Genomic DNA, 19743 nt, shown 5'->3' with positions numbered 1-19743 from the left:
TAATTTTTAAGCATCTTATTTTTTTTCTGATAAGAAAGATCCCTGCTTAGTATTTTAAAAGACTCAGTTGTTACAGAAATACATATGCTGGAAGGGAAGAATCTCCTGTAATCTTGCCCAATAGTTTGTTCCAGGACTTAGATGCCACAGGGATGAGGCAGCCACTGGAATGTTCTACCTGCCGATGCGTCAGAAGCCCCTGAGGTTCAATCATGGGGCTACTGCTTGGATTCTTCTGACCACCTACAGACTGTGATCAGTTTGGACTTGGGCCATGATTTGTTGGGCAAGTTGATGATTTCTGAGTGCCCAGCATCGGCACCCCCTCTCCACCTCGGCTGGTTTTGGGGGGCACGGAAGCCTCCGAGAGGTTTTATTCCGTGGGGGTGGGGGAGGGCAGCGCAGTGAGGCTTGATTGCTGCTGGCTCTCCTCCGGCCCCACAGCCTCCCTCCTCCTGACAGGGAGAATTTGATGCCCTTCAAAATATAGAGTATATTGATCTGTTTTCTAGGCAACAGACGCCGAAGCCCTGTCAGCTAATGTGACTTCAGAAGGTTAAATATGGTTTCGGAGTGAATTACCAGCTGCCCACAAATGTTTTATGGGTGGTTTGAAATGCAGATCCAGGGAAGGAAAGCACTCAGGGTGGGTTTTGGGTGTATATATGCATCTTGCCAGGCGTGAGTCATGTCCTCTGTGTTCTATCTGGCTCTGCAGTACTCTGTGTCTTCATCAGACAATGTCATCCCTAGAAAATTAGTAAAAATAGGAGGAAAACAGAGAATGTCAAAGATAGGAAAGAGTTCTCTTTACTTTTCTGAATTATATATGTTTTAATCAGTAAGGCTGTCATTCTACCATTGTACCTCTCTGAGGGAGAGAGAGAGAGGGAGGGAGAGAAAGTATGAACCCTTCAGTAGTAGAATGCCGAATTTAAACTTCTTGGGATAAAAACACCAAGAATTTGGCAATATGTTACTAAGTGACATATTTAGAAAGTTCTTTGTCATTTGATCTGGCTTTTTCCTCCTCTTGCCTTTTATACAGTGTGGGCAGTAAAAACAGCTCTCTTGGTTTTCATCTTGAGTCTGGTTTTGCTCTTTTGTCTTTTATGTGATGGTAAGCTTCGCATTGCTTGAATTTATAGAAAGTACCTCAGGGGAACACTTATAGTCTGTCTTTGGCATATTTTCTTGATTTTTGTTTAATAAAGTTTGTGTGAATATGGACTGATTTATAGGAGATTGGAATTCTGCTAGACATTTCAACCTCAGAAAACCTGGGTTTGAATCTTAAGGGTAATATCTTCTAGCCATGTGAACAATTCTCATGTTCTATCCCTTCTCTCAGCTCACAGTTTTTATATGTGGAAAGTATTGGTGATCACATGGCCTGAATTTTCAGTGTTGTTTAGAGTGTTATGTTGGAGAATAATGTGTGAAATAGTGCTTTGCAAATTCAAAAACTCACCAAAGTTTGGTTATTAATATTGAAAATTTCCCACATTTATTTGAATACTACCATTCAGAGAATTTTTTTTGAGAAAAAGTTTGCAAATTAAGGTTATAGCTCTCCTCCTTAGCAAAAACAACAGGCATAGAAATGATGGGGTGGTCCATTTCTTGGATGTAGACTATTAGCCCTGGAGACAAACTAGAAAGAGAGGGGAAATTTTTCTAAAGAAGAATATGGGTAAGCAGCTACCTAAGAGATATGTCCTTGGTTTTTTAGGCTGTTATAATTGATTTATGCCCATTTTACTGGGCGGGGGGTGAAGTTTGTGTACAAATGTGATATTAGCACATAATTATTAAAATTAATTTTTATTATTAAAATGAAAGTTAATTTTTATTATTAAAATAAAATTAATAACTTAAAATCATGAATTATCTAGGTAATTAAAGGTTGGGAGAGGGAAAGGTGATGTTGACCAGCGGTACCATTTTGTAGATCAGTTTCCATTATGTTTCCCAGAATTAGGTAAGTACAGCACCCCACCCCTCACCAGCCCCACTCTAAAATAGCATGGGGCTACTTGATTTAGGAAATTTTCTCTTCTGCTGGCTTTCATTGCGGGGTACAAAATGAAAAATGAAGGAGTACATGTGCAGGTGGAAATACCTAACAGTGTATGATTTGTTACCTGGTATAGGCAGTAGAAAGCTCTGCGGATTTTTCTTTAGGGCACTCTGTCTTTTAAGAAGAAGGGATGGGAACAGTATTCTCTCATGTTCTGTCCAGTTCTAAGGATACTGTGGATTCTCAATTACTAAATTACTAAATTATCCATGATAGTGTGAATAGGTTCTGCAAGTTACTTACTTCCTGAATGAACATTCAACTTTTTCTAGATCTAGGTGTTGGAGAGGAAGAACTTACCCTGCCTTTCAAGGTCCGTCTGGCTGAACTAAGCCTCAAATGGACATGAGATAGAGTCCACACAGGGAAATCCATGCAGACATGGAAATTCCAGAGAGAAGGTCTTTGGAAAACAAACACTGCCCTATTATGCAGATAAGTTTCTAAGGTAGAGGAGAGTCTCTGTTGATAGCTTTCTTCCGGGTACAAGCAGGCATTTGGTGGTGGGGGGGGGGTAAAGAGTTTTTCCTGAATCACATGGGGTTTGATTGCTTTTAATTCAAAATAATGTTCATGCCAAGGTGGTCCATCTTGGGGTGGCCTGCCCTGGGCCCCTACACAGGGGAATATTGCTCTAAAAATCAGGAGAGTGAAGAAGCATATTTATTTTGTGGAGGAATGACATTAATTGCTGATGCTGTAAGTAGAACCAAATCAAGAAGACATTTTTCCCCCTCTAGATGATGCTAATTTATGTTTTGAAGTGTCTCTGAGTTCAAAAGTGTCTTTGAATACACCTTTTTCTTGTGATAACCGGGCTTCATCATTTACTAGCCGTGACACTTGGGGAAGGTTGCTTAGTCTCTCTGACCTCACTTTCTTCATCTGCAAAGTAACAGTAGGACTGTCATAAAGTTTCCATAAATTATTACATTTAAACACTCACTAAATGGCAGTTATTATTTGCAGATTTCAGAAAAATCGAAGCAAGGAAATCTGCTCATATACTGAAGCTCTTGTAAAGGCAAAATGGCAACACTGTAGTCAAAGTCTTCTGTTTGGCATCTGTGTTATGGCATTTGGCACAGTTATCATTATGTTACTAGAATTGTCAGGACGACGGATACTGTGCTAGGTGAACCCAGGCTTCATTTTCACTGCATCACAGACTTCGCCGTTATTTAAAGAGGGATGATGAAATGCAACCGCGGAAAATAGTACTCATTTGTAAAAATTAGCCTTGAAATTTTACATGTGTCTTGAGCAAGGTAAGCAATCCTTCTTAGCCAATTTATTTTCAAAACACAGCCTCTGCTTTTGCTTTTTCATTATATACATATAACATAGATGTATACGTATATGTATATGCATATGCATATATACACACACACATAAAGCACCTGGCAGATGACCATGCCTCTGGGGTCTCTACCTGATGGATGGACCATTCCTGATGATGCCCCACTCCCGCCTAACAGATGCACCTCTTTCTTCTATTTTTGGTTTTCCTCTCTCCCACTGACAGTCTTCTTGTACCACACTATTTTCTTTAATTTTTTTCTTCTCTCCGTCGTGTCTGAAGTTTGCCAAAATAAGTTGCATCATCTGTCAGGTTTTCACTAGCAATGTAGTGATAGACAGACAGAGATTAGTAAGCCTTTAGGAGAGTATGCTTTACTAAATAAAGGAAAGATAACATTACTTGGCTTTTCTAAATGTTAAGTTCACTGCATATACCTTTTGTTTGAATTAATTGTGGTTTCCAATAATGGCTGAGATTAGAGTTCCATTGAACTTACTTACTTCTGTAAGTCTTCCTGACAGAACAGTAATATAGCTAGTGAAGTCTGACCTGGGTGAAGGACTCCAGAAGAAAGTAAGTAGCAGTGGGTTATGTATTCTTGCCCTGGGGTTATCCATTTCTCTCCACCCTTTAGGAAAATGAGTGGAGATACCAGGAAGAGATATCAGTGTATTTGCTTGTTGTCTGATTGGAGCACCTGAGAGTTCATTGTGGCCAAATATTGTTCCTTTCAGTTTCAGGGCAGGCATCATCTCTTATTCTTTGTTGTCAAATGTGCTGTTCCCGAGTAATTTCCTATCTCCCACTATGAGAAAAAGGTAACAATGCTGTTATTATTCAAGTCCTATAGCTCGTCAGAACCTGTCTGGGTTGAAACAATACAGCTCTTCTTGACTCTGAAGTGCCGTAATGCCATTTGTTTCATGCTGGTTACATCATTATTCATGATGCTGCACCATCCATCTTGCTGTCTGTGAGTCGCTTCCGATGGCTTTTAACTGGTGTTCCTGTTCTTTGAAGATGACCACAAATGCACACAGTGTGCAGGAAAACACGAACGATAATTTGTTTTATGGGCATGTTAAATTTATCATTGGAATTTTATGGCATAAATATAGAACAACACATTTTCCAACCATGTCTTCTGTTGAACTCTTTAGGCTATAATCACAGGATTCCTAAAATGCGATCTTTTTCACTGTTGATTGCACCCCTGTTTTCTACCCACCATCACCAGTGGGGAGGGTGGGGGGGAATTGTAGGTAGAGCAAGAACAGTGATTCTATTCATCCAAGTAATCCCTGACCCTCATTTGACTCAGCTTAATCTGGGAGGGCACAAAATCATCACATCAAGTGGAGGCAAGAGAGGAAGTAAATGGAAGGGCGCATTGATGCTTCAGAGCAACAGTGTAGAAAGCCAATGGAGGGCAGTAAGGAGGGCACGTATTGCATGGTGCACTGGGTGTTATACGCAACTAATGAATCATCGAGCTTTACATCGGAAGCCGGGGATGTACTGTAGGGTGACTAACATAATATAATAAAAAATCATTAAAAAAAAAAAAAGAAAGCCGATGGAGGAGATGGGTGGGGCCACTCCTGAGGACTGTATTATGTGCGTTGCAGAGCCTGCAGAGGGAGGAGGTGCCAGTAGTGGGGGAGGGGGACGCACAGGGTCAATGACACCTGCTATTTCGGGTGTTGTAGACCAGGGGCGGCACCCCCATGAGAGCGTGATGGGTGACCGAGGATGCAGGAGACCACACATAAGCTCCAACTCAAGGGTCTGCTGTGGGCTGTAGGGAGCCCAGAGTCCTGAACTCTTCCTGTGTCCAAATGAGTGCGAATTGTCAATATCAGAGTGTCAGCACCATTGCAGTAGCCCAGTCTCACACCACCCCATGGAAACAATTCTGTGCCTGTCAGCAGAACAGACCATCTCGCCAGGCTGCTTTTCTGGAACTGGAGCCCAGCCCCAGGGCCCCAGAGTGATCCAGCCCCAGGAAGACTTCACAGGCTCAAGTTGGGAGTTCTTCAGGGCATTGGGTACCCTCCACCCCAACCCCAGCACAAGGTAGAGGGTTGGAGAGAACGCTAAAGGGTACAAATGGTGACTGATTACATGCTGGCTTCCACCCAAGCTCAGGGAACCTGTCCAGATGACACTATCAGCTCCAGCCAGGCCCAGGCACCAGAGATGTGGGGGGAGGGACTCTTAGAAAATTTCATGGAAGGCACAGGGATGTTTGGGTCCCCTGAAGCCAGGGACCCAGGCAAAAACCAAGTTTACCTGGGTCAGAAAAGAGTGAAAAGAATAAAACAGAGGATTGATATAGGAGAGGTTAGGAAAGCAAGAACTGTTCTTGCAAATCTGAGTCCAGAGAAGGGATGTCATCAGTTCACCAAAGACTTGGATTAATATATAAGAAACAAAAGCAACAACAATAAAAAGATCTCTTACAATGAAGCTTCCCCCTTACCTCCTCAATTCTGCACTGGTGGGAGAAAACGCGATAAAGGCCATAATTAGGTCAACCAACCAGATTAGATTATAGTTGGTAGAGTGTATAAAATTTTTGTATCAGTCTAAATTTACGAAGTCAATAACTATACAATGGTCACATGAGAGAATATTCCTTTATTTAGGAAGTATGCTCTGAAGTACTTCGGGGTAAAGCATCATGTCTAGAAAAGAATTTGTCCATCTGTCCATCTGTCTTTCCATCTATCTATCTGTCTTAGTTTGGGCTGCTTTAACCAATTAACCACAGACTGGGTGGCTTCAACAGTAAAGATTTATTTCTTATAGCTTTGGAGGCTAGAAGTCTGAGATGAGTGCGTCAGCATGGATGGGCTCTTGGTGAGGTCACTCTTTCTGTTTTATAGATGGCCTTCTTGCTTCTTGTTATCCCAATAATATATGCTGGACGGTCGGTCTTCCACTTACATTTTCCACGTGGATAGGCTATGTTAATGTTGTTGCAATGGGCTGACATTCAACACGATGACCTTTGCTTTGTTGATTTTGGGTAATGTTGCCACCCTTGTCCATCTAGGAGTGGATGTTCTGTCAGTCCAGTGGGGCTCCACACACACAAGTACAACCAAATTTTACTGGTGGATCTTTTCCAGGTTGCTAGCTTGGTACTTTTCAAAATGCGCTGAGTGGCTGTTTGGAACTTGTCTCTGCTGACTCCACTGGGCTCACTTTCAAATCTCCCCTAAGCCACTAATGAACCTTTATTAAAGTGAGAGAGAGGTTGAATCAGTCTTTGGACACATTATTAAAATAAAGTTGGGGCAGTGAAAAGATCAAAAGAGAACACTTGGTCTCCCTTCCACTCCCTGTTCAGTTACTTTAAAGCTGATTGTGTTTTTTTGTTTTTTTTTTTGAGAAACGTCAATATTAGTAGGTTAATTTTAAGTAGTCTTTGATTTTGTTTTGTTTTCTTTTTAAAGGCAGCTATATGAAGGGTCTCTCATTCTACAACCCCTCCCCCCTTTTTTCCCTTTTGTGACTTAAAGCTCAGGTTGAGCAGGTCAGGTCAAATGCCCATGAGGATTTAAATGATTAAGTAGGCAATGAAATACCAGCCCTTTAGAATTTGCTGGATCAACCCGTAATTACGAAGCATGCTGATGGGTATTACTGCCCCCTGCACCCCCCCCCACTCCGCCACCCACTCTCGGCTCCCTGTGTCTAGAACACCGAGTCTGGGTGACTTGTGCTCAGGTTCAATGAAAGCATCATGTACCTTTTCAAAAATGCGCACTCATCCTTCAAGTCACAAGTTGAGGAAGAGATGGCTTTTTGATATACAAGTCCACTGCTGATAGCGGCCGGTCTGTGTTCTGAAATCGCCCGGTTTTTCTGCTGCAGTAGTTCACTGCTTCTGCTGGTGACCCGTTCGCCCAAGCACTGAGCAGAAAACTTTCTAGGAGACCCACAGGACATACTGAGGGACATTTCAAAATTCCTGGTCCCCAAGGAACTTGCATTCTGCCAAATAATTTTTTTCATAAGGGGAAGCCATAATAATTTTAGCCACTAAATTAAAAGAGAGGACCTTAGTTAAGTACAATGTTATGCTTTGTGTTTGTTTTTGTCAGTTCCCATTTCTTTATTAACTTCTTAACTCGGGAAACAACGGTCCTTACACAGATCTATTCTCAAATTTTGCCATGGATGCTTGCTTTCTCCTTCTCCTTTTCTCTCTCTCTCTCTCTCCACATAGATGGATACAATACATAGGTACACAGATACATGGACATAGGTAGATACATATATTGATATGCTATCTGTATTTATCTATATACAAAGTTATGTTATTTCCTTTGGATGAGTTGTATTGTTCATTTTTGAGAAGATGCTAATTAAACCAATAAATTTTCTAATCATAACTTTAAAATAAATAGCATTTAATACTTCTTAGGGTGCTTTTATAATACATTATCTCATGGGACTAATGATTATCTTCAAATGAGAAAATAGTGGCTCAGAATAATTACTTGTTTAAGGTCAGAAAATTAGTTAGGTAAGATATCAGTTATCTAAGATCAGAGAGCTGGTTAATGATGACATGACGTATGAAGAAAGTGTAAATTGTCTTTCTGTTTTAAACATTTGTTCTATAAATAGTTGTTGAGTCTTTCTGTATACTAAGCATTATTTTTGATGTAGGCATTCAACAGTGAGCAAAAGAAAAAAAACCTCTTGGCTTTGTAGAGCTTACGTTCTGGTGAGGGAGACGAAAAAATTGTATTCTGTAAATATAAGAAGGTGATAAGGAAGGTGTAGAAAAAAGCGGAGTTGGATGGAAGGGGATAAGGAGTTTGGGGAGTCATATTTTCTAAGTTTAGACAAGATGGTCAGAAAGGCCTCAAAGGGAAGGTGATATTTGGCCATAGAATCACGCGAGGTAAGAGAACAAGTCACAGCAACATCTGGGAGAATAGCAGAAAAATAAAAAGTGTAAAGGCACTGAGGCAGCAGGGAGCCCCATGTGGTGGGAACAGAGTAAGAAAGGGGTCCTGTGAGGGGCTGAGATGACCCATGTTAGGGTGGGAGGGGTCGGGTGAAGGTTAGGCTCACCAGATGGTGGATGACCCTGGTGGCTACCTAAGGATTTTGGCTTTTTCTCTGTGTGATATCTAGATCCATTGGGTGGTTTGAGCAGAGAAGTGAAACCGCTTTATTATTCAGCTTATTTTTAAAAAGATTATTGTGGTAGATGTCTTGAGAAAAAATAGTAGGAGAGCATGGATGGGCACAGAGGATCGTAGTTGAAAGAATTTGTGAACTAGGCTTACATCCAATGGGCAGTGGACTTATGGTCTCAAGTTCTTATTCTGGTTGGGACTCTTTCTTCCACTAACTGCTGGGGGGGGGCTTTGGAGAATCACTGAAGATTTTACTAGAAAGGCAAATAAAACTGAACAGTTGGTATGTGTTTGAGCCAATTTCCTTTTATTCCTTACAACTTGTGGACCGCTAAGATGCTCTAGTTTCGTTTTTGTTTCTTTTCCCAATGCCAGAGTGTGTGCCTCCGCTTGCCCCATCTCATCCTTATAGTGTTTTTACTGTCAGCTCTGACATCCCTTCCCCTCCTTCTTTAGAACATGCAGAAGACAAGAGGCAAGGGGCAATGTCTTTGCTGGGTCCTGAGTTGTTCTGCTGCTCTAGGTTGCAACCCACAGCCTATGTCTTTCTTTAAAACTGAGTGCAGAGGGATTGTAAAAGTAGCAAGGCAATTCAAGCAACCTACCTAACCACTGAACAATTTAACGTTCCAGAATTTCCGGTACATGGTAGAGGATAGACCACTGTGTGCAGTTCTGGGACTGGGGTACGTATGCTGTGAGCAAACATGCGTCAGCTCTGTTTTGGTTTCACTTCACTTTAGTTATTTGATTTGGTGTCTGTAAAACCCTGCGTGCACATTTTTACGAGCCTTAGGACAATTTACTGCCAAGCTTGCTTGAACTCTAAAATACGCTTCCAGTTTCAGAAAAACCACAAATTATTTACCACATTGGCAAGGAAACGGAGGTCATTGAGCTCATTTCTTACATAATTTTAAACTTCCTTTCTGAATACTGACATCTCCCAGCACCCAGGGTGGGGGGCTCTTCAGGCAGATTCAGGAAGGGGGAGGAAGGCTAAGACGTGCTGGAAGTTGCTAGCTGCTGTGCCGCTCCATGAACTTGCTTTTGGCGCTAAAATGACATAAATAAAAGCTGGAAGAGTGGAAGGTAGATATAAGTTACATATTTTATTGTGTTTGTAAAATGGTATGAAGGAAATGCTGAAAAACTTCTATCTCATGGGAAGTTAGTTATTTAAGACGTGAGGAATAAGTATTAGCCTAGAACAATGGAATGAGCAATTCTTAACATCCTTAAGATTAGAGAGCAGTATAGAAAGTCAATCTTTCAAACACCAACTGGTGTCGGTTTCTTCCAAGATATTTCCAGAATGACAAGATCTAACTAGCAAATACTTACATTCTGCGAAGAAAGACTTAGTCATGAGGGAAGAGTGACTGCAAAACATATAACAGAATAAGTAATCACCTTATATCAAAGGAAAAAGATAATGAAAGAGGGAAAGATAACTCCTAGATGTCTAGCTTGGAAAGATAATGGCTCAACTCAGTGAAGCAGGGAGATAGGTATAGTTGGTTTGAAAATTAGGAATTTGTCACTAGATGGCAAAAAGTGCCTGAAGGGGCTAGAACACAATGTCACCTTACTGGATTTTGAGAACCTTTCATTTCCAAATTTTGTCTTTTTTTTTTCTCCGAGGGGCCAGGGAATGGGAAGTCCTGGGTGCTGATGGATAATTCTCCTTGGAGAGTCTCCTGTTATGGAGGAAATAGTGTGTGGAATCAGAGCAGAGAACTCTTCTGGGGGGACCTCCAAGTTGTGAACTAGCCCTTGGAGCTGAGACACCCATGTTTTCACGACATCGGTGGGGTTTAATTTAATCAAAGGATACGGCCTAGAAGGAAATTCAGTGACTGATAGTGGCAAGCAGAATCCCAACTGAGCTCGGCTATAACTTCAGATGCAGAGAGAGCTTTTCAAGAGCTTTGCTCCGAGGATATTAGGAGTTTGAAAATTCCTTCATGTTTATGATTTTGATTATTACTGTTTCCCAAAGTGATTAGCAGAAACAATTTAAGAGGAAATGGATGTGCATGCTGGAAGGGAAGAGCAAAGCCAGGGGACTACATCTCGTTTCACAGCCAGGCTTCGGGTTGGGGAGGGGGTGGTGTAATGTGAGAAAGGGAGAGGGGCTGGTAGTTTCTGAGAGGAGGGGTGGGGCGAGGAGACCAGGCTTGGGCTGTGAGGAAGAACTCAGTGGGAACCTAAGCTGATTCCACTCGGATTTGCGACCTTCCAGACAAAATCCAGAAGCTGACAGCTAGAATGAGTGTTGATCTTTCCTTCTAAATAGAAGGAAAAAGGAGCTGAAATGGAGTTGAAGACATTGGACTGTCTGAAACAATTGACATATGGAGGTTCAGGTTACAAATGAGTTCCTTGTCATATCCACGTATGATCTAGGTCAAGTTCACTTCACATCTCTGATGATCCCTGGACAGAGTTTAGAAGAACGCCCACACCTACTAGGGCTCCATACGTGTTGGCTCTTTCCTCTGACTACACCTACAATTTATGTCTCATTCCCATAATTCCAGCATTGTGAATAACCCAGCCAAGCTTTCTAAAGCAAATACATGAGGGAAGAGTTAGGACTTAATATTCCTAATTCTTCTTTGGAATTACTTTCTCAATGTTTCAATTTACTCATATTGATTGGGCATGGAGACTCTTCTTGGAATTGGTTTTATCTCGATTATAAGACAATTTGAAGCAAATGGTTTCTATTATTTTTGAAAAGCATCTAAAAGCTTCAAACAATTAACACATTTATGCGCCTCTCACTTGGTCTTGAATTTATGGAAGTTAATTTCCCTTTAAAATAAGCAGTATTAAAAATAATTTATAGCACATTCCATTTGGTTTTAAAATTAAGAGTGTGGCACAGGGACTATCCAGGCTGTCAGAATCAGAGCAAATCTTTTGTCTTCAGTGGCGTGCCCGGTTATGGTTCTCTTTATATCTATTGTATTTGGGGTTAGCTGAGATTCTTGAATATGAAGGTTGCTCTCTTTAAGAACTTTGGAACATTCTTGATCGTGTTTTCCTTATATACTTACTCTGCTCTATTCTTTTTTTTTTTCCTTCTTTTTCTCCTCCTACACTTCCTCCTCCTCCTTCTTCTTTGTCTTCAGTTAATTCTAATAATAAGGATGCAGGGTTTTGCACTATGACCTGCGTGTGATTGACAATGTGTATCATTTTGTTCTCTTGTGTTTTAGTCAAACATTGTATGCTGATCTGTCTTCAGGATCATTTAATGAATCTTCTGCTATACTGTTAAACTCATCCAGTGAAGTCTTAATTTCAGATATTGTATTTTTCAATCTGAGAACTTTTTTTATGGATTCTAATCTTTGATGAAATTTCACATCCTTTAGTCAGTTTGTCTATATTTTCCAATTTTTTTAAGCCTATTGATCATTTTACGAAGTCTTTGAATGTTAACTAGAAGATCCTTTTTTTTTTCTTTGTATCTGCTTATATCGTTTGTTCCACTTGGTTATTGCTCACATCTTCCTACCTCTTTTCATGGTAGTAGTTTGTTATTATATGCCAAATATTACGTACAAAGCAAGAGTCAAAGCTCTGCGTGATGCTACTTCTACCAGACAGGGCTCTGCTTTCCCCCGTGAGGCTGATAAAGTGAGGAGCTGGTCACCTCGATGTGCAGGGACTGAAATGGATCAGGACCATAGAAGTTTTAGTTCTGGTTTAGTTTCAATTTAGTTACTGAGTTCTGTCTTTTTTCCTTGGGCCAGTCTCTCCTACACTTTTGCCTGAGAACGCTGAAAGACTACTTTTTGCCACACACTACAGGATTTTCAAATTGGTGAACATCCTGGCGGCCCCATCCATGATTCGGAGCTAGGCTCTCCAAGTTACTGTGGGATTACTGGAGATCTCCGCTTACCTCCCAGAGGCTCCTTAGCCTGAAGCCCAGCCTCAGAGCTCAACACTGATATGGTGGGAAACTCAGCTGAGCATTTAGGGAGACTGTGGTCCTTTGTATGAATGCCAAAATCTTGGCTGGTTTCTATTGGCCTCCTATGGTCCTTCTTCATGGACCAGGTCTGATCTTCAGACGGTGCTCAAAATCAGCAGGTACCCCGGAGAAGAAAACCGCCTACGAAAGGGCTCACCTAAGTAAAGCTCTCTGCTCTGGGGAATTTTAGTTCATTTAATTCTGTTTGGTTCCACAATTCTCTGATCTTTGCAGATGTGATTTTTGAAGTCAATGTGTCTTCTGTGGTTGGTCTAGCAAGAATGTGTCCCGCTGCACCAACGCATTTGACCTATCACCGGAAGACCCCTTGAGGTCAACTTTTAAGAAGTTTGCGACAGCTATATCCTTCCTACCTAATAGCCGATAAGGAGTTCTTCACTTCTTTTCCTGGGAGATCAGGTAAGACTGTCACAAAGAAAAGGGTGGATGTGTGTGTCAAACAGAGTTTAAAAATTAAATTTGCATGCCAAAGTTCAATTAGAATTATATTCCCAGCAAGTTACTGTCCTGTCAGACACAGTCACAAAGTCTGTGCTACAATAGCCAAATTGATCACTCAATTTTTTTTCGACATCGGAAATATTTGTTAAGGTCATTGCTGTATGGGCAAATATTGCAACATTTGACAATGAATTTTGCAAGTCATAATAGGACCTTAGAGGGCTTGGCAGGGGGCCTACCCACATGAAAGCCTCGACTCTCCTTTTTTCTCTACGTGGGGTAGGGGAAGTACAGGTGTGCTGAGAGATACCTGGCTGCCCACAGAGCCTCCCCGGCAAACATCAGTGCAACTGGTGATATTACTCTCGATGCAAAGCCGGAGAGCGTTAGATCTGAGAATACCCTTTAAATCAGGGGACAGGCATCTGAGGAGGTGGCCATAATTACCCTCACGTATGGTGGCTGTGCTTGTGACTTCATTAGACCCTTTGCTATGTCCTGAATAAATATTCCTTTTGTAATTAAACTGCTGGAATTCTTCACTTTGACCCATTCTGGTTTTCTCTCTGGTTTTTCTCCTTCTATGCTAACCCAACCCTACTGTGTCAATTTCCCTGATCACATGGAGGACCTTGGCATTTCCAAACACTCGACAGACTTTATATAATTTGATCTGTGCAAGGAACTTATAATGGCCGAACTTCCACTTTATAGACAAGGAAGCCATAGGTTGAGAAGTTAAGCACGCTTAGTTACGACAAAGACAAGATTTAAAACCAGGTCCTTCTAGTTCTTCTTCTTCTCTTTAAGCACATCATGTGAATTGATCCTAACTCTGAGATGACAGATGGCACTAGAGCAAGAGAACTTCTTTACATCTGGTATATAGTTGGAAAATGGAGCTTCCACACAAATAAATATGGAAGGCATTGTTACCCTCTCCCCTAACTTCCTTTCTGGGGCCTGGCATTCCACAAGTTTACAGAACAGAAACAGGACTTACATAACTTAACTCCGAGCAGACAAAGGTATAGAAACTGTCAGCATCATAGAGCGTGAGGCGACCCTTTCTGGAAATGCGAGCCGGCCGCTGGTCTGGAAGGTGGCGGGACCTTGAACCACCCTAGTGAGGCGCACGTCCTGTCTCCTATCTCTACTTCAGTCGCACACTGGCTCCCTTCCTCCCCAAATATCAGCAATTCTGTAAGATCCAAGCAAATATTTTTGCAACTCCTTTTCTGTTCTGAAACAGTCATCTTTGATCATGGAAGCTCCGCACATGCGCGCTTTGAAAGTACAATGCTCTGATTCTAATATAATGGATGGTTCGGTTCAGTTGTGACTCCATCCTCGCTTGAAGACGTAGTCAAATGCTTGCCGCCGTGTGAAGATCTCCCTGGATACCCCAGCTACGAATGCGAATGTCATTAGGGGTATCGTATGGGTGACTTAACATCGGTGTTTTGCCCTACTTAGAGCTGTCCTGAGGCCAGCTCACGTGTCTCCAGTCCACCTTTCAATATTTTCTCTGTATCTGGCCTCTGAGTTCCCTTTCTCCCTGGGGAACTCAGTTATGTATTTTAAAAATACATTGAGCTACATTTTAAACATGTCTTTTAGCAAGGAATTTTCCTTATTGGAAAGTTTCCCCTGTTGCTGGAAACAGAACATGCCAGTTTGAGATGAAGGAAGTACAGAGATTTCGTAAATGATGAAAGCTAAGCATGCAATGGTTTTCCCATAAGTAAGCATTTCAGGATGTATGTGTAGAAAGGCAATAAAGGAAAAACACAAATCAAGTTATTTAAAGGCATTATTTTCAGGGCCAAGAAAGAAATTATGAGAATAAAGTTTTTTAAAAACATTATAAGTTCTTTGGTGGTGTTTTTAGTCGGACTCATTTAGAGATGATTGGATATTGTTATTTTTAATTTGATTTTTTTAGAACAAAAATTTACCAAAATAGCAAGTTTTGCCATCTCTTTTCCCACAACTTTAAAAATGTAAACTGTGAGAGTTGGGTCAGCATAATCTTTCTTTTTTGGACTTCTTTGCATGCAAATACACCCACCATCAAATTACATTGTCTTCCTTCTTCTTTTGCCTCCCTGTGGCAGAGGTTTAATATAAGTAAGTCCAAAGCCCGCTTTTCTTCACATCTGTTGCTCTAAGTAAATAGTAAGAAATCAGATGCCTGAGTCCGTTGATTTGATTTTATACAAGTGGATCTTGTTAGAACATTTCTTTACACCTGGGATATTGGGAGATTTATGTGTAACCTTCTTTGCCAAAAGAACCATAGTGGTATTTACGTTTCTACAATGTGCTGTAGTTTCAAAGATTTTGTTTGAATCTTGCCAAAGTGAATGAATTACGAAGTATTTAATTGATTAAAAAACAACAACAACAGCTCATTTTTAACTCATTCAGCTATTTTGGCCTGTACCAGTCTGTACTTTCACAGGATTGTGCGTTTCGATTTTTTGGTTCTATTACTTGAAAATACGTAGACCCAACTATTTCTGATAATTATATGGGCCTTTGAACTCTAGTTGGCCTATTTGTAAAATTGGATACAAATCTACTGTGACTGCTTTCACAGAGAGCACTGTATATAAATGGAAAGTTCTTCAAACCACCTGAGGGGTGGGGCTGAGAGCCTGAAGAAACAGGCTAAATTGCTTCTGAGAGAAGGGAGGAGGCATCCTATGACTTGCAGGGCTTCTGAGTAGGACACACAACTTTAGGGCCAGAGCTCAATGGTCATGCTGCCGAGCATCCTGCAAGTGTCCCTATTTTCTACCCCCGCCTACCTCTCCTCCACGCCATGCAATTCTCAGCCTCTTCTCTAAATAAATGTTGAAGATACCTTTACTTAGCAAAGGTGTGTCAAAGTATACGGTTGCCCAGGTAGCTCACATATCTTGCTTGGGCCCTGGTCAACTGAAGGAGTAATGAAGAAACATGTTGCTACGGTGATTTCTTCACGGACATTGGTATGAATTGATTTTTTTTATAGTTTGTAAAATCCTTGAACTCTTCTTTTTTCCCCTCTTCTTTCTTTCTTTTCTTCCGGATCACCACCAAGAATTAAATTGGAGATATCTATTGAAAATGCTGTGAACAGCTATTTGTGTTGTGCTGCTGGATGTAGGGATAACAACCCCTTTGAGGAGTCAGGGATTGGGTGAGAGATGCACTTGGAAGATAGAGAAATAAGACTTCTCTATATTCCCAGTCTAGAGAAATGATTCTGTAGGCACATAGCCTGAATGAGAAGGAAGTATTTGCATTTCTACCAACTTTGAGCGCTGATTACTAATGTCGCCATCTTTAAAGAATTCTGCTCTTTACGATAAGACTAGAATCTTCCTCCTGTCTCCTGTGTTACACAGCCTCTGATCGCAAATTTATTCTTGGCATCTTTGAATCGCAAGGGCCCTTTGCTGTATTTCCTCTCTGCATATTCTTTTGTCCCTGCTGCTGCTTTTTACCCTTTCTGCTGCAGAAGCAGCGAGCCTCTTGGCAGGGCCCCTCTCAGCCAATGAAAAGCCAAAAGAGAGTGGAGACATTTCTGCTCTACAAACCAGGAGGGGACTGTTTAAAAGGTATTGCATTTTTCAAAAAGTGGCTGCAGTTAGTTTTGCTGTTAGGCTGTAAAGAAAACCCCAAATATTCTTTTGGATTCAACACGGCTTGCATAGCTCAGATATTGATTTACTGGAAGAAAACTGTGTGTGTGTGCGTGCCTGTGTGTTACTCTGTACATAATTCTCGAGTACTTTCTATGTGCCAAGGCGTAAGGCTAGATGACATATGGTTAAGAATATCAGTCATGGTCTCTGCCCTTCACCAATTTATGATGTGGATAAAACAGACCTCCCATGTTTGAATCCACAATGACATAATTACAATATGATAATTATTGTATTTGAAGGAAAGCAAAGAAAAGTACACAGGACTTAAGAGATGGTTTAACAGGGGGAGTTTGTGTAGCTAGAAGTCGGGATAACCCTTCCTAAGAAAGTGATATTTAAGATGGAACCTTAAGGATGACTAGACACGGAGCAGATGAAATATGGAGCCCAGTAACTGGGGGTAGAAATGAGGAAGGGAGGTGGCGCTGATTTACTGTTGGGAGAGTGTGGACGGTTGAGGAGGCAGATGTAGATAGAGTGGAAATGTTATTGGATGGTAGGTCTTGATGCAGGAAGAAGCAGAGAGGGTACTGCAACAGGGAAGTTGGCAAGAGAAGAGGCTAAAGGTGGTGTGTGTGTGTGTGTTATTAACTGGAGTGCAGTTTTTAATGATGACCAAATTCTTGGTGTGATTTGGAAGCTGGCTTTTGAGAAGAGAGTGATGAAAAGATTACTGGGCCTCAAGTTACTGGACTACTGGCCAAGGTGTTGGTGACGCATCCATGGTACCTTGGAGATGCCTAGCATGATGGTAGGCTTGAAATGAAAAGAATACTAAATCGGTACTAAGTTCTTTAATGAGTGACCAGATGGCTAAGCAATGGCCATAGAAAGAAGAGGATGTTATAACCAGCTGCTCAATGGAGCAGCTTACAAAAAAGAGAGCAGCCATTTGTCTGGAGGTGGATAACTTCGAGATAATTATGGGCTAGAATCATGTAGAATAAGGTAAGAATAGGCCTCCTTAAAACTCACCCTTAGCCGTTTCTCCAAACTTTGAATTTCTTTTGTAACATTCCTCCCAAATTGCAGTCGAGTACCTGCTTACAAACTTCCAGCAACAGGTAAATCACTGTCTTCTAATGCAGGGCATTTCACTTTGGGTGGCTCTTTTGAAAAATGATTCTGCATATGCACTTTCCAGGTAAATGTGTGGAAAAAAGTGCTCAGGGGTGTGCAATGAGCGTGGATAGACTGAAAAGTTATTTTACCCACATATTTCAGAATGAGAATTCATTTATGTAATACTTCTGTGATTTAAAATATAAAAACCAAATTTGTATTTTAAAAAGTGCATCAAAACCTGAAAAATAAATTTAAAATCACTTTATGACAAGTGCTATGGACTGAAATGTGTCCTCTTAAAATTTCTAGGTTGCGGCCCTGACTCACAATGTGACTGTCTTTGGAGACAGAGACTCTAGGAAGTAATTAGAGTTAAATGAGGTACTAGGGTGGGGCCCTGATCTTACAGGATTAGTGTCCCGTGTAAGCTGAGACACTACAGTGTTCTCTCAATCTCTCCCTGTCTCCCCACACTCTTCGGCATAGCAAGAAGGCAGCAAGCAGTCTGCCCACCAAGAAGAGGGCTCTCACCAGATTCGCTAACACCTTGATCTTGAACTTCCAGGCTGCAGAGCTGTGAGAAATAAATGTCTGTTGTGTAAGCCACCCCCAGCTAGTAGTATTTTGTCATGAAAGACTGAGCACCTCGGTTCCTTCCATGATTTAGCTATTGTGGACAATGCTGCTATGAACATTGGGGTGCATATGGCCCTTCTCTTCACTACGTCTGTATCTTTGGGGTAAATACCCAGTAGTGAAATGGCTGGGTCATAGGGTTGCTCAATTTTTAACTTTTTAAGGGACCTCCACACTGTTTTCCAGAGTGGCTGTACCAACTTGCATTCCCACCAACAATGTAGGAGGGATCCCCTTTCTCCACATCCTCTCCAACAATTGTTGTTTCTTGCCTTGTCTATCTTTGCCATTCTAACTGGCGTAAGGTGGTATCTCAGTGTGGTTTTGATTTGAATTTCCCTGATGGCTAATGATTTTGAACATTTTTTCATGTGTCTGTTAGCCATTTGTATGTCTTCATTGGAAAAGTGTCTGTTCATATCTTCTGCCCATTTTATGATTTGTTTATTTGTTTCTCGTGTATTGAGTTTGAGAAGTTCTTTGTAGATCTTGGATACCAGTCCTTTATCTGTGGTGTCCTTTGCAAATATATTCTCCCATTCCGTGGGCTGTCTCTTAGTTTTTTTGACTGTTTCCTTGGCTGTGCAGAAGCTTTTTATCCTGATGAAGTCCCATAAGTTCATTTTATCTTTTGTTTCTCTTGCCTTTGGAGATGTGTCATGAAAAACGTTGCTCTGGCCGATGTCGTAGAGGTTGTTGCCTATGTTCTCCTCTAGAATTTTGATGGATTCTTGTCTCACATCGAGGTCTTTCATCCATTTAGAGTTTATCTTTGTGCATGGTGTGAGAGAGTGGTCAAGTTTCATTCTTTTGCATGTAGCTGTCCAATTTTCCCAGCACCATTTATTGAAGAGACTGTCTTTTTTCCACCGGATGTTTTTTCCTGCTTTATCAAAGATTAGTTGCCCAAAGAGCCGAGGGTCCATTTCTGGGTTCTCTATTCTGTTCCATTGGTCGATGTGTCTGTTTTTGTGCCAGTACCATGCTGTCTTTGTGATCACAGCTTTGTAGTACAGCTCGAAATCCGGCATTGTGATGCCCCCAGCTTTGTTTTTCCTTTTCAACAGTTCCTTGGCCATTCAGGGCCTTTTCTGTTTCCATACAAATTTAAGGACTATTTGTTCCAGCTCTTTGAAAAATGTCGTCGGTATTTTGATCGGGATAGCATTGAAAGTGTAGATTGCTCTGGGTAGTATGGACATTTTAACTATGTTAATTCTTCCAATCCATGAGCATGGAATATTTTTCCATCTTTTTATGTCTTCCTCAATATCTTTCAAAAGTGATCTATAGTTTCTAGGATATAGGTCCTTTACGTCTCTGGTTAAGTTAATTCCAAGGTAACG

The 19743-nt window shown here is 41.2% G+C and overlaps 1 protein-coding gene across 6 annotated transcripts in view; it reads left to right on the top strand.

Annotated features, from left to right (window-relative positions):
• Positions 1-19743, top strand: part of LOC109490427 (E3 ubiquitin-protein ligase RNF167-like) — a 136122-nt gene that overhangs the window by 14957 nt on the left and 101422 nt on the right. For all 6 annotated transcript variants that reach the window (XR_004624344.1, XR_002143763.2, XR_004624343.1 and 3 more), the window contains exon 2: positions 12771-12956. The gene's annotated coding sequence lies outside the window, so the exon portion shown is untranslated. The remainder of the gene's footprint in view (positions 1-12770; positions 12957-19743) is intronic.

This window comes from Ailuropoda melanoleuca, chromosome 3 (genome assembly GCF_002007445.2).
Source record: "Ailuropoda melanoleuca isolate Jingjing chromosome 3, ASM200744v2, whole genome shotgun sequence".
NCBI lineage: Eukaryota > Metazoa > Chordata > Mammalia > Carnivora > Ursidae > Ailuropoda > Ailuropoda melanoleuca.
Note: the sequence above shows the minus strand (reverse complement) of the source record. Positions and strands in the feature narration are given on the sequence as shown.